This window comes from Tachypleus tridentatus, chromosome 11, assembly GCF_004210375.1.
Source record: "Tachypleus tridentatus isolate NWPU-2018 chromosome 11, ASM421037v1, whole genome shotgun sequence".
Classification (NCBI taxonomy): domain Eukaryota; kingdom Metazoa; phylum Arthropoda; class Merostomata; order Xiphosura; family Limulidae; genus Tachypleus; species Tachypleus tridentatus.
In genome coordinates, this window is record NC_134835.1 from 78,708,485 (window position 1) to 78,723,263 (window position 14,779).

General features: G+C 33.6%; 1 pseudogene across 1 annotated transcript in view; it reads left to right on the plus strand.

Annotated features, from left to right (window-relative positions):
• Positions 1-14,779, plus strand: part of LOC143232554 (uncharacterized) — a 205,144-nt pseudogene that overhangs the window by 178,499 nt on the left and 11,866 nt on the right. Inside the window, exons 3-6 of the transcript XR_013017591.1 lie at positions 4,181-4,368; positions 4,757-4,893; positions 7,864-8,017; positions 13,525-13,750. The product of XR_013017591.1 is annotated as an uncharacterized LOC143232554 (transcript). The remainder of the gene's footprint in view (positions 1-4,180; positions 4,369-4,756; positions 4,894-7,863; positions 8,018-13,524; positions 13,751-14,779) is intronic.

A 14,779-nucleotide genomic window follows, 5' to 3' on the forward strand; every position in this document is an offset into this window, starting at 1 on the left:
ATGTTATGTGTTTTCTCAAAATGAGTTGTTTTCTTGTGAGTTTATAGGGTCCTTTTATCGCTTTCATTATTGTTATTATTTATTCTGTATGGTAGCTAAAGTTTACAAGAGTTTACTTTTAGAATACTTGTTTTATTTCCTGTTGTAAAAATTCGATTTTAAATTACAATTATTCTCATTTCCAAAGAGTATTGTTGAATAAACATCGATGTGTTTTCTTTTCCGTAGTGTGTTTCGTTTAGCATGATAATGGCTATTTTTGTGGAAAATTTTTTCTGAGTTCAGTTTTAGGGAATGATTTTATATTTTACTTACGTTTTAATTCCACTACACAACAAAGTTTTTGCTTCTTGAACACTCTTGGGTGTTCCTTATAGATTTTTGGCTGTTGATCACAAAAATCGCATCCAAATTTGCCCATCACGTACCGTTTCATCGAAATATTGGTTTCACCAGAACATTGCTACAATGGAAAAACGATATCAGGGCAACTGGAATCCGTCAATGCTTGCTGACTACTGTTGAACATTGCAACGTGATGCACCGAACATTGAATACAAACGAAAATCAGGAGCAAAACACTTTTAATTTTGTTGAACTTAATAGCGTATTAGAAACATAAACGCAATTAAATACGTTATTGGCAGTAAAGAGTTAACTGTCTATTTCTCAGAGTTCCTACGTGATGAAGCAAAACCAAAACTATATTTCTGCATATCCACCAGATACCTGTCACAATCAGCAAAAACTTTTCAGGAAGCAAAAGTTTTCAAAAAGATTGTTGTGCAGTGAATTCTTAGATAGTCTAATACTGAATAGTAATAATATAGGTAGTCCAGAAATAAATGTCGGAATTCTCACGATGACATTTAGAAGCTGAATATTGAGGAACTAGCTGTTGGTTGGTTGGTTTAATCCAACGTTTGTCGCTTATAAGGTGTCTTGTCTGCTGTTTCAACTCTACTCAGAGTAAGTTTTGCAGCCCCCAAGCCAGCATGGACATGAAGAATTTTCGTCTGATTTTTCTCTACGACTTTAAATTTGGCCATGAATCTGTTACTGAACGTACAATTCAGCGTTGGTTCTAAAGGTTTCGACTTGGAGATGAAAGTCTTGAAGATCACAAAGGTCGCAGAAGGAAGCCATCCTTAGATGAAAACACATTAAAGGAGCCAGTTGACGCCGACCCTGGCACAATAGTGCGTGAGCTTGCAGAAAAGCTAGGCGTAGGCAAATCAAGCATTGCCAACTACCTGAGTGCGATTGGAAAGACGAAAAAGTTGGATGAGTGGGTTCCGCATGAACTGACTGAAGATTAACAAAATCGGTGTTATGAGACCTGTCAAGGATGATGCTCCAAAAATTGAACGAATTGGAAATTGAGGTTCTGCCTCATTCACCTCATTCCCCAGATTGTTCTCCTACTAATTTTCATTTTCTCAAGCACTTCGACAACTTTTTGAACAATAAACGCTTTCAAGACCAGGCAGTTGTAGAAGAAGCTTTCGGGGAGTTCATTGACCATAGAAACTCTGATTTCTACAGCAGGGACATAAACAGCGTTATTACACGTTGACAAAAGTATGTTGAAGCAAATGTTGCTTACTTTGATTAAAACATGTTTTACAACACTGGTTTATACTTTCCCAAAATTCGCAGTTCAAAAACGACATTTATTTCTGAACAGCCTTTCCGACAATATAATTATTAAAAGGGTTATTTGTTTGTTGCATTTATTCTTTAAAGATATTTTAAGATGTGTGTAGTAAAATTTATGTGATCATTGTTAATGAGTTTTCCTATATGCATTGTATCTCGTTATTAAATAAATTTTTGTACTGTGCTTTTACGATAATTGAAAGGCTTTATCTTGTGATGTTATGTAAATTTTTTTTAAAATTTTCTTTGTATCTTGAGTTGGATTAATTTACTTACTGAGCTATGGTTATTCTTCTTAGAGGGTTATTTATATTTTGTGTGCTGTATTTTCAGGTTAATTGGTTTTATTTGTAATCCATTATTGTTAAAGGATAGTTCCGTTAAGTGGTTTCGATAATGTATCATTCTTAAATAGTTTTGTTGTCTATGTTACGCATATTTCTATGAGCGATAGAAAGTAAAAGAATTTCATAGCCAGTGTGGATACGCATGTGTAAATCTAGTATCTCTTTTCCAACTTCTTTCTTAAGTCTTGTTTAATGTATAATGAAATTGTTCAATGAAACCCGACAGGTAAACAGAAGCCGCACGAATGCTCTAAAGAAACCACACAATTACCTTTTTTTTGTTCGTGATAATTTGGTCTACAGTGGTACAGCTGTATGTATGTAGACTATATCACTAGATACCGGGTTTCGATATTCGTGCTAGGCAGAACACAGACAGCCTCTTGTGTGGCTTTATGCTCAACAACATACAAAAACACGATAAATTTTCAAAAATATTTCATAAATAAACTTAAACATCGTCAGTAATGCAGGTCTTGCAAAAAGTGTATATTTTGATGTTTTATAAGGTAATTTTCTTCAGCGTATAAAGTACTTCCACGAAGTATTCTTTTTATTCACTTACAAATGAATCGTTTTCTTATACGGCATTGTGTAACAGTTACTTATCTTATTCTTCCTTTAGCATTGAATTATAATTTTGTACATGATGGTTCTTTGGACATTATATGCCACTTATTATCTTATGAAAATTTACAAAAGATGACAGTTATACACTAATAATGTATACTGTTTCACCAGTTCGAGTCATTTGTGATTGTTATACCTCTAGTGGTCAGAGATGTAAATTCTTTTTTCAATAAATTAGTATAAAAAAATTGTAACTTATTTATGAGTTTTGTAACTTCCTCACCTATATATTTTGACCAGTTTGTATATAAAAAACGTTAAAAACATTATTGTAAATCCATGAGAGTAAAGCAAAAAAGTTGGAAAACAGTGATTATAAGTGACTTAAAGCTAGTTATACACATCATTTCCACCTGTTAGGATCCTTTTCTTATTTTTATAGAGTGCCTTGAAGTACATCTAGTTATAAAACATGTAATGAAAGAAAAGTGATGCATGAAAATGTATGCGATACATAGCAGGATGTATATGTATTAGTTGTTGTTCTGTCTGTCAACTCTCAATGTATCTGCCATTTTAACTGTCACATCCTATAATTTTTACAGGATTCTGCTTTTTTAAGTGAATATGTAAAAGTTGAAAGGCATTATAAGTTCTAATTTTACAAAAATGTTAATGAACAAGTCTGTAAAAATTACAAATCGCTACAAATAATACGCTTGAATATAAATCTAATAAAAATTCAGTGTATATTTCACGTGATGGCGTTGGGTAAGGTTCTCTTGAAATGAGACGGCGTTAGTAAATCTCCCACCTTCACACCTTCATGTGCTTATCGATGTAATAATTAGAAACCTCTTGTCAAAATTTTTTACTACTTCGTGATGTTAATTACTTAATTACAAGTACTTTAAGAGGTATTATTATTACTGTTTAAAAAAACAGTATATCTGTACAAGGATTTCCAATTGTTACTTCCGCTCGAACACCTACTTCCCACTCAAAATACGGTATAGAAGTACTCTAAGCCTACTTGAAAGTTTCAAAATTCTTGACAAACTTTGCTGGCACTGTATGATACTTATCAGTGACTTAATCAAAGGCGCTTAAATTATTGACTGACACGTAAGTATAATTGTTTGCTTGTTATTGAATTTCGCACAAAGCTACACGAGGGCTATCTGCGCTAGCCGTCCTTAAAATTTAGCAGTGTAAGACTAGGGGAAAGGCAGCTAGCCATTACCACCCACCGCCAACTCTTGGGCTACTCTTTTAGCAACGAATAGTGGGATTGACCGTCAACGTGTTGAGAATCCTCACCATTACTGAGAATGTGAGAGGCGGCATTTGATTGGTTGTTGTGAGGCCATGCATCTTGGAAGGAATTATAGCTGCTTTCAGTGCAAGCGTTACAAAAACATAACATAGTTTTTACCTTCAATAAGGTAATAATAGCACTATCATTTTCAGTATGTTTAATTTCGTTCAGAAACACCCATTAACAAATAGAAATGGTGTCATTTATTTTTATTTTTCTTCTATGTCTTCCACGTTTCGAGTTTCCGTACTTCGGTAACCTCAATGGAATACTCTCTTTCACACAGCTTCCGTCCGTTCCAAGTAAACACTGAGCAAGATCAAAACGACAGTTTTCGGATGAGTATAACAAACAACATATCAGATTGTATGGAAGTTAAGTCGCCACAAGTCATTGGGGAATGGTTTCCTAATGTCTCGAACAACTTTACCATAAGCTTTGACATCCTCATTCCTGGAACTAACTATTTCAGTAGTACGTATCCAAACGTTTATATTCTCGTGTTACATTACGTAACTAGTTTAATATCTGGCTTTGGTAAAAAGTTCCTCTTACACCAGAATCTGTCACAAACTGTTAATATTTACACTCCTGATAAAAGCAAATTTTGACATTTCGGAAGTTCTTAAAACCCTGTGTTTTCTTTTAGTATATAAACTTAAGATGTAAAATAACGAAAGGGTCTCAATGTTTTAATATATGTTTAATGAAATAATGCAATTTTAATTGGTTTTACAGATGTGATTACATTTGGTATGTATCGACGTATGCAAAAACAAATATAGCACTATTATTTTTATTTCATATTCTATTCCATAATAAAAGGTTGTTCGTAACATTTTTTAATGTTTATGATTTTCAGTTAGTCTAAAATCGTTGAAACAGCAATGTGAGCTGGTTTGGAGAGTACAAGTTAATGTGCGATCGGTAGAGTGCGCCACGACACCATCAGAAGTAAAATGTTCAGGAAAAGGAGTTTGTGTAGTCGATTCAGAAAAGGTATCAACACCTTCTTCATTGTATTTATATCCAGGAAACATTTTAAGTATTCTATAGATACAAGAAATAAAACCATTTTTACTTTTTAATGTTTTCGATGTTTATCACGGTTTCTTAATGGTAGACTGATTAATTAAGTAGTGCGATAATGCTGTTTAACAAAGTAAGGAATAGATAGCTATCAAATAGTGAAACAACTTCAATTTTTATTGTCTTTAATGATTTGTTTGATTGATTGTAGTTAAGCAGAAGGTACACAAAGAATATCTGTCCTCTGCCCACAACCAGTATCGAAAACCGATTTCTAGCGCTGTAACTCCGCACTGTGGAAAGTTCTTAATGACACTTAGAGTAATTTTAACTTTAAGTAATCATGAATATAATATTTCGTGCAGTAAAAAAATTGCAAAAGATGGTGACTAGTTCTGTTATATAAGTTTGGAATGCTTTTATTTGACTGGAAGTTGAAAACAAATAATATGCATTATGTAATGTTCCAAACATGTAGCTGTGAATTCTAAGATTCACCGCACATACACTTCCCATCACATGTTATAGTTACTTTCCCATCACACTCCCATAGTTAAGCGGAAGACTAGTAAACGTCAAGGATTATAACTCTAAAATTTGAGGTTCCATCCCTGTGACTAACTAATTGCAGGTAACGTATTATTTAACGTTGCAATAAAACAAAACAAAATGTAAATGTCTAGTGTTCTGCGTTTTCTAAACCCAGGTGTTTATACTGCTTAATTACCGCTTATAACAATATGTCAAACTCTACGACGATATTAAAACCGTGCACAAAGGACTGCTTATAATACTTTGATGAAAGTTGAAATTTACATTCAAATTTTAAGAAGATAAATAAATACATCCATGAAATATAAAAATGATGAAATAAAATAGATCATATAAACTTAGCTGTGATGATAACCTATGAACTTTGATACTATTACATTACAGTATTAGTTAAATCTGATATGTTATTCCTTGATTGAGACTGAACGTTGCCCAGAAATAATTAGTATTTCTCCTCTGTTTAACCAGTGAGAAGGGTGTATTTTAACTGTATATTAACTCGGTTCGAGAGCAATAACTACATATCGCCTATTTGAACACTTCTGCGGAACTGGCAAGAACGCGCTATGGTTGAAATCCCAGTTGATCTAATAATGTGCGTAAATCAAATGATGCGGAAGTTTGTTTCTCAGAACGGTTTCTAAACCTACGGGAGATTTGTCTTCAAATTGGAAATAAAGTCATTCTAGTACTTTGATAGCAAGAAGAGAAAAAAAGCGAAAAACGAACTGATTCGATGTGAGGACACAGATCATGTCTTAAGAAACGTAACTATAATGTGATAAAACCAATTTAAGAAAGGTAGATGTTCGAGGAACTAATAATTTCAGTCATATTTTCAGGTACAATTTAATTATTTTTCAACTGATGAAGAAGTAATCTGAAAAATTAAAGGACTTGAAAATACATGTTTTTTGTCATGTTTTATTCAACAACTACAGTTTTTATTAATGTATGTACATCTTGCAACGGGATGATATGACATCATGGCTAGGGCGTTTTATTCGCAAGTTGTGAGATGTAAACCCCTAAACGAAAATGTCACCTTTTCAGCCGTAGGAGTATTACAGTGTGATACTCCATCCCACATTCCATTCTTTGATACAAAATAGATCAACTGGTATTAACTAGCTGGCTTCTCTCCAGTCTGTCATTTCAAAGTTAAGTGAAGATAGACTTCGAATAACTTTGCAAGAAACTAAACAAAAATATCATATTTTTTATTTGTATTTTCATTGTTTCATACCTTTTCTTTAACAGAAAATATTTACCCTAAAATTATTTAGTGGATCCTGGACAATTCTTTAAACTATTCGTTCACAAATGGCTTTAGTTGGTTACAAGGTTCTTAAAAATCATAAGAGTCACAAAAAATACCATTAGTATTGAAGAAACAAACATTAATTATTGATTGGATCTTACATGTATTTTTAACATAAAATGTTTGATTTCAACATATATGTTTTGGCCAGTTGTTTACACACACACAGTTACTCAGAGGCCAGTCTGAAGGCTTTTAATGCCAAAACCGGGGTTTCGTTACTCGGAGCGGGTACAACATAATTAGTCCATTATATAGTTTTGAGCTTAATAACAACCAAACTAAATTAAATTTTTATGCCCGGCATTGCAAACATGAAATCAAAACATGAATAAATACGAGGCAGTGTGTGGACCCCATAGTAAAATGTATAAAACAAGTTGGTACTTTGTAGGCTAATCTATTAAAAATTCACGTGTTTTTTTTTATCTATCGAATTTGTCTTCACGACTATAAAGAAACACTTTGAGAAACATGGGATGAGGAAATATGGCACTACTTAAAATAATGTTATACTTAATTATAATAATAGCCCGATAAGAAAATCTCATGGAAATATGAAATCACTTGTTATACGATATGTAGGATGGTTTCCAGCTGTAATTAAAAGGGGTAATAACAAGATTTATTTATTTCTTTTTTCTATGAATTTCAGAAGGCCAAATTAACGATTTTATTGGCTCTAGGCTTTTGAACTTATAAAGGCTTCCTAGAGACAGAATCTCTACGTGCAATACATTTGTAGTCGTAACATGAGATCCTCTAATTAGTGTAAGGCCCTTGGCTTCATCCTGGTAAGCTCGTGCCTTAATCCGGGGTTGGATTTCAGTTAAAGTAAACTTGATAGAAATCTTGAGGTTATATAGCATCGAAACATTTTAATTTTCTATTCTTATAAAACTGAATTCAACATGCTTCAATATTATTTTTCACGCCCAAGGTTCTGATAATATACAATCCAAAGTAAGTTATTTTCTTTACTTAAAAAGAGGATTGCACTAAGTAATTTGAAATTCACTTTAGAGAGAAGTATGGAAATTTTGTGGAATTGTTTTTCATCTTTTCAGAATAATTTTGCTTGTCGGTGTTGTCCAGGGTATATTGGTCGTTATTGTGAAGAGAAAGATGGTTGCTATAGTAACCCTTGCAATCATGGTGGCTTCTGTGTTGACATTACTGAAGGTCTAGTTGATACTACCTTTCAGTGTCTTTGTCCTCATGGTAAGTCAGTATTTTATTTACGTTGTTAAGGTTACCGTTATGGATAAAAATGATGCATGATTACTGTTTTGTCGTCAGTAAAACTAACAGTTGTAATGCATAATAAAAAAGAATGAGATATATCAATTATGATAAAGTGATCTTTTTTAACATATCTTAGTTTCACATTAGGCTTATATATTTTCGTTTATAACGGTTAAGTTCTTGGTGCCTGGTAAGAAACTAGAGGGAACGAGTTGCTTTTTGTTTAGTTTACTGTGATAATTTTCTGTTTTCGGAGCTAAATGTTAGCTTGCGTTTTGGTTGTAGTCGCTTCTTTGAAATTTATAAAAGAAAATGAGAAATGTTAAACAAAACAACAATGTATACAATAAACGATTCTGTGTAAAATCAGCTTTGTAAATTCTAAATGTTTCAGATAATTACACATTTCACTTGAGAATAGATATTTCAAATATTACACTGATCAAACATTTGTAGTTTTAATTTAATCTTAATAGACGTTATCGTGTTGAGAAAATCTTATGAAAAGAAAATTATTCAGTGGTGTTAAAAGTCTGTCTATACCAGATAAAGTAAATTAAAATAAATGATAAAGTATGTTTGTTTGAATTTGGCGCAAAGCTACTCAAGGGATATCTGCGCTAGTCGTCCCTAATTTAGTACTGTAAGACCAGAGGGAAGGCAGCTAGTCATCACCACCCACCGCCAACTCTTCGGCTACTCATTTACCAAATGCAAAGGGGGGAATTGACCGTCACATTATAATACCCCCACGGCTGAAAGGGCGAGAATGTTTGGTGTGACGGGGATTCGAAGCCGCCACCCTCAGATTACGAGTCGAACACCCTAACCCATCTGACCATGCCGGGCCAATAAAATTATGATTTTAAAACGTTGGCAAATTTGTGCTAAATTTCGAGAATAATTCATAAACAATTAACAGACGCACGTAACTCCGTCGTATACATTTGTATTGATTTTTAATAGCTACTCTAAGATTTTACTTTGAATCTTAAATAATTCAGTAACTTGCACGTTTATAAAAGTCAAAGATTAAAAACAAATACTAGTGTTAGTTCATAAGCCTTTCCCTACCTGAAAAAAAAAAGCTCAGAAAATAATTTATCATGTATATGATCAATGACTGTCGCCTCTTAGGCAAAGTGCCATAATAAATTGGTACGTTTGTGATTTGCTCGAGATAACTTCATGATTCAAAAAAATATTTACCCAAGTTAATTCAGGTAAACTTATTTCTCGATATATTTTAAACGATTCCTCCAAATTTATAATGTATTACGACAAGCTATCAAAAAGTGAAATAAAACTGCTTTTTTAAAAATATTTGCATAATGAACCTGCAAAAGAAGGGGGTTAATAAGCAAAACAACAAACGAACACAGATATGACTAATCGCTCTACCGTCATTGTCACTAAAGTTTAAAGTACACATAGTACGAAATAAATGTTTTTGCTGTATGAATTAGTTTTATATTTATTTTGAACCAATATTTCAGTCTAACTGAGGATAATAAACTTTATCGTCAGTCTTAAACGAAAACGTTACCGTACCATTTTATCAAGCTTACTTTGAGTAGAACAAAAACGTTTAAATCAATATGTTTTTTTTATTAATAATAACAAGTTGTTAGATTGTTCTAAATGCTATATTACCTAAAACGTTTAAAAGGTCAGGTACTTCATACTGGATTAGTTAAGGAAAACGTTGAAAATTTTTCTTAACATGAGGTTATTTAAGTAGACATGCGTGTAATTTAATGTGTGTATCAAATCATATTATACCAAATAAACCGACAGCTAAAGAAGTTGTAGATACTATCGAAGGTGCTGCTGGTTTTTCTGAGTTTAAAAGTGCTTCGAACATACGCGCTAAACAAACAGCCCATTAAGTTCCAAATGTAATTTCATTATTTTCGTATAAATCTTTTATCACATATCTGGCACAAACTTATCTTTATTTTGCTTGAGAATGAACAAGAAAAATAAGAAATAGCAATCAGTAATATGAGCACATTTAATCATATCTATAGTTTCTTCTCGACTCTCTCTTTTACTTTTAGAACAAGCTATCAGCTATAATTTCATGAAATATGATACTTCGGCCACCAAAATCTATATCACAATGTGTGACTTGTTTCTTAACTTATTGCCCTTTGAGGTCGAAAGATACACTTCTTCGGTTTTTTTCCTCTTCTCAACTTGTCATGGTGTTCCTTTGCAAAAGTATTAGAAAACGAAAAAACAAAAGCCTTTTTAATTTTTTACTGTAAATCCAGTTATGGACAGTATTTTAATTTTTACAAATCAAACAATGACCTTTTTAAAATTTTACATACTTAGACTATATATGTATATATAAGCTGAATTGCCCGACCTTTATTCGGGTAACGAACTTTAAAAATGTGTGTGTGGATGCTGTGGTAAATAACATCAAATCCCAACTTTCACACAGTTTATTTAGATAACATATTATTACAATATTCGTTATTACATTACCAAAAGTTTTATATAAGCTTTAAGAACTTAAATGTGTATATACTTAAAACGTGCTAAACACTGTGTGATTGTCAAGCTGACTTTGTAGGAAGAGGTAATAGCCAAAGATAATTCGTGATGATGAGAAAACCCGCTTGTAGAGAAAAATGTATATGTAAAAACGGCTGGTATGGGTAGAGAAAACACAATGTATATATACATGCATATATAATAGCCAAAGAGTGACGGTAGGGGTACACTTTGCTACCCACCTTCAACACCCACAGTGTTTCACGTAATTAATTATTTGACGTGTCTTACGCGCTGAAGTTAAAGTGTCGTAGATCAAGGTAGAAAGGGAGTGTTACTCAAGAAACGGCTCTCCATATTAACTTTATGTTTACTATTGGAGTAGAAACTTCAGCTGAGTTTATATGTTTTTACAACAGAGGCAGCCATTATTATTCTTTGTATTCCTGGGTAGATGGTACTAGCGCACTCTCTGGGATATAACACTTTCGTGTGCTCTCCCTACACTCTGAGTATGTTGTACTATAAAAAAAATTAAAGTTTGTTTTTGGTTTGTAAGAACAAGCACCATTTATGAATGTAATTAACATCAGAGATAATAAATGCTCAATAACAACGATAATGGTGGGGAAGGATTGTGACCCCACTACTAACATGTCCTTTGTTCCAAACTATTGTCCCACAAAGTTTGGTTGAGTTTAATTCAGTGACCTAAGATTAGTTAAATAACGGGCAAACAGACACATTGTTGTGCTTTATATATAAGATATACACTCTGAGTTAGTTAAACACAATATTTAAAAGCTTATCTCCATCCTGTCTGTTGTATGTGATTAATCTCAGATATTAACTCCTATAATACAAAACTGTCATTACAAATCTAGAAAAAGAAAACCATCTTATTTTACAGAAAGGATTTTCAGTAAACATTTAGTACAAATTTAAGTAGTAACTCGTACGAGAGAAAGCAAAACCTAAAAAATAGTTAATGCTTTCCAGAGACGTTTTTATTTCAATATTTTTACTAGAAATTGGCTAAACAATTATATTTATACCAAACTTGCAAATAACGTTTGCTGTAAAATTGGAAACAAGAGCTTACAATTTTTGGCTTGCATTTTAATGTAACTAATTTTTAAGTAAGCTTATTTTTGACTGTTTGTCCTCAACGTTTTGCTGACGAGTTGGTTCTACTTTAAAATTACTAAATGTAACAACAGACTGAGTTTCCTGGCCCGGCATGGCCAAGCATGTTAAGGCGTGCGACTCGTAATCCGAATATGCTCGCCCTTTCAGCCGTGGGGGCGTTATAATGTGACGGTCAATCCCACTATTCGTTAATAAAAGAGTAGCTCAAGAGTTGGCGGTGGGTGGTGATGACTAGCTGCCTTCCCTCTAGTCTTACACTGCTAAATTAGGGACGGCTAGCACAGATAGCCCTCGAGTAGCTTTGCGCGAAATTCAAAAACAAACAAACTGAGTTTCCTAGTGCGTCATTCTTTAACTGCTTTAAACTGAACCTTATTTGTGATCCAGAAGAAGCGTGTTTTCTTATAGCAAAGCTACATCCGGCTATCTACTGAGCCCACCAAGGGTAATCGAACCCCTGATTTTAGCGTTGTAAATCCGAAGACATACCGCTGTACTAGCGAGGGGCCCAGAAGAAGCGCAGATGAAGAAAGAGAAACGCATCGCTATATTTGTTTCTGGTAAATGATCCCCGAAAATAAGTAGGAAGAACATTACAATTATATGGTCACAAAATCTCCTTATCTTAAATATTTTTTGAAAAGATATCGAGGTTATGAAAACAGAATAAATTCCAAAGAGTTTTCAGAAACCACTGTACAATAAAATCGCGATTAGTACAAACCACTTAAAGATTCATTGAGCAGAAAAAAAAACACTATTGTAGACTCCAGTGCAAAGGCCAACATAAATCAGAATTCGGGAGCATAATAGACTGTGTAATACCGATCCATGTACAACAGCTCATTCGGTCAATAATAGAGAATAATATGAAAGTATTGGGATAGGAGCCACATACAAAAAAATAAACATAAAAGAAGACCTCTTCACTCATCTAACTGATAACACTCAATCAACTTAGCATAGAAGTTTTCAAAACCTGGATGCCTCTCTTGAAATCATGAGAGGCAGCCGTCCTAACACGAAGACCTAAAGTCGATTTCCAGTCCCTACCACTAAAAGCAGTCCTCCTCAAGACGTTCCTGAAAATGACAGGAAACTACCAGCCGAAACATAGGATATAAACTAGTTAGTGTATTTAGTAATATATTTATTTAAGGTATAGGTGTTATCTATCTGGTGTCACAAGTTGTTCTGAGAATCTTGTTTAACTTATTCCGATACAATTTGGTAAAGAAACTCAGGTGGACACATCCTCTTCAAATTGAGTTTAAATGGATAAATAATTAGACGAACAGTTCGAATCTGGCATCCATTTCAATTTTACCTCCTATAAGCCACAAATGAAGGCTTAACCAAGCGAGTGGAATGGGATCATTAGATGAAGCCGAAGTCAAATAAAAATGATGTTTAGTGTTTAATACCGCATGTAGCATAAATACCTTTGCATCGGATGAGTAGCTCATTTGCTAAGGCCGAAAATCATGAAAGTGGGGCCTAAGCCCACATTTACATTACATTTCAAGGCTGGTGTTGTCGGGTGCCTTTGATAGTAGATATGAAGAGGAACTAATTAGACTTTGGCATTTGTTTGGTTTTAGTTAAGCACAAGGCTATACAATAGGATATTTGCGCTCCCTATGCAATGGGAATCTAATCTCGGATTTGAGCGTATACTTGCTGCTTTTCCATTGAGTGTAGAAGAATAGTTTATAGTATAGGCGTGTCTTCTTCAACGTTTTCAATAAATACATTAACACACTGTTATAAAAATATATATTCAGATGCGTTTTACTTCGAGTCTGTTATTAACTTGAAGTCCTAAACAGGCTATCATGGACAATCCTGCGATGATGTTGTGAATCTTTGCGACCGGCAGCCATGTTTGAACAATGCTACCTGTTGGGGGAAATCAAACAAGTTATAACTGCGAATGTCCATCAGGATTTATAGGGAAAAACTGTGAAGTAAATGTGAATGAGTGTTTGTCAAACCCTTGTGTTCATGGGGTTTGCGAAGATGCAGACGGAGGGTACAAGTGTTATTGTTTACCAGGTAAGTTTTATATATATATATATATATATAGCAAAAAAAAAAAGGTTTTGTAAACATAGAATTACCAGGATCTAAAGTCATAATAACAGATTTAGACTCATATTGGTTTGTTCGAAATATAATGACCGATTTTTATACTAAAATTTTACTCACTTATAGAAATAAGAAACTTGCCTTTTTTGTGACTTTATATACATACAAATATGCCATTGAAAAACTAAAACTTTATTATATTCATTAATGCTTTTATTCTTTTCTAAAACTTTATTTCCAATATTTCAGACCCTTACAATTAATGATGGAAAAAAAGTTGTGCATCATTATTTTTTGCATGAATTCAAACTTGGTCATAATACATCACAAACAGCTCGCAATATCAACCAAGCATGGGGCGAAGGAACCACCTCCGAACGCACAGTACAGCGTTGGATCCAAAAGTTTCGTATTGGAGATATTAGTCTTGAAGATATGGAAAGCAGAGGACGTCCTTCTGCTGTTGAAAACGATCAACTGATAACACTAGCGGAAAGAAACCCGCGCCAAACTGTTCGAGAAATGGCACAAGGATTGGTGTTGGCATTTCTACAATTTTGGACCATCTCGAGCAAATTGGAAAAGTAGAATAGCGTGACAAGTGGGTTTCACACGAACTCAGTTAAAATAAAAAAATTGCTGTTTTAAACTATGCTCTATACTTATTTTGCGCAACATAAATGAGCTATTTTTTTATCGAATTGTTACATGCGACGAAAAGTAGATCCTATACAACAACAGAAAGTGATCTGCACAATGGCTTAACCGTGATAAAACACCTCCCAAATCCAAAGTTGCACCAACAGGAGATTATGTTCCCAGTATGGTGATCTGTGACCGATATTATCCATTACAGCTTGCTCAGTCAGGGCCAAAATATCAATGGGGAGGTTTACTGTCATAAACTGGAAGAAATTCGTAGAAAGTTACATGAAAAATCCCAACATTAGTCAATCGAAAAGCACCAATCATTTTATATGATAGTGCTTGGCTACA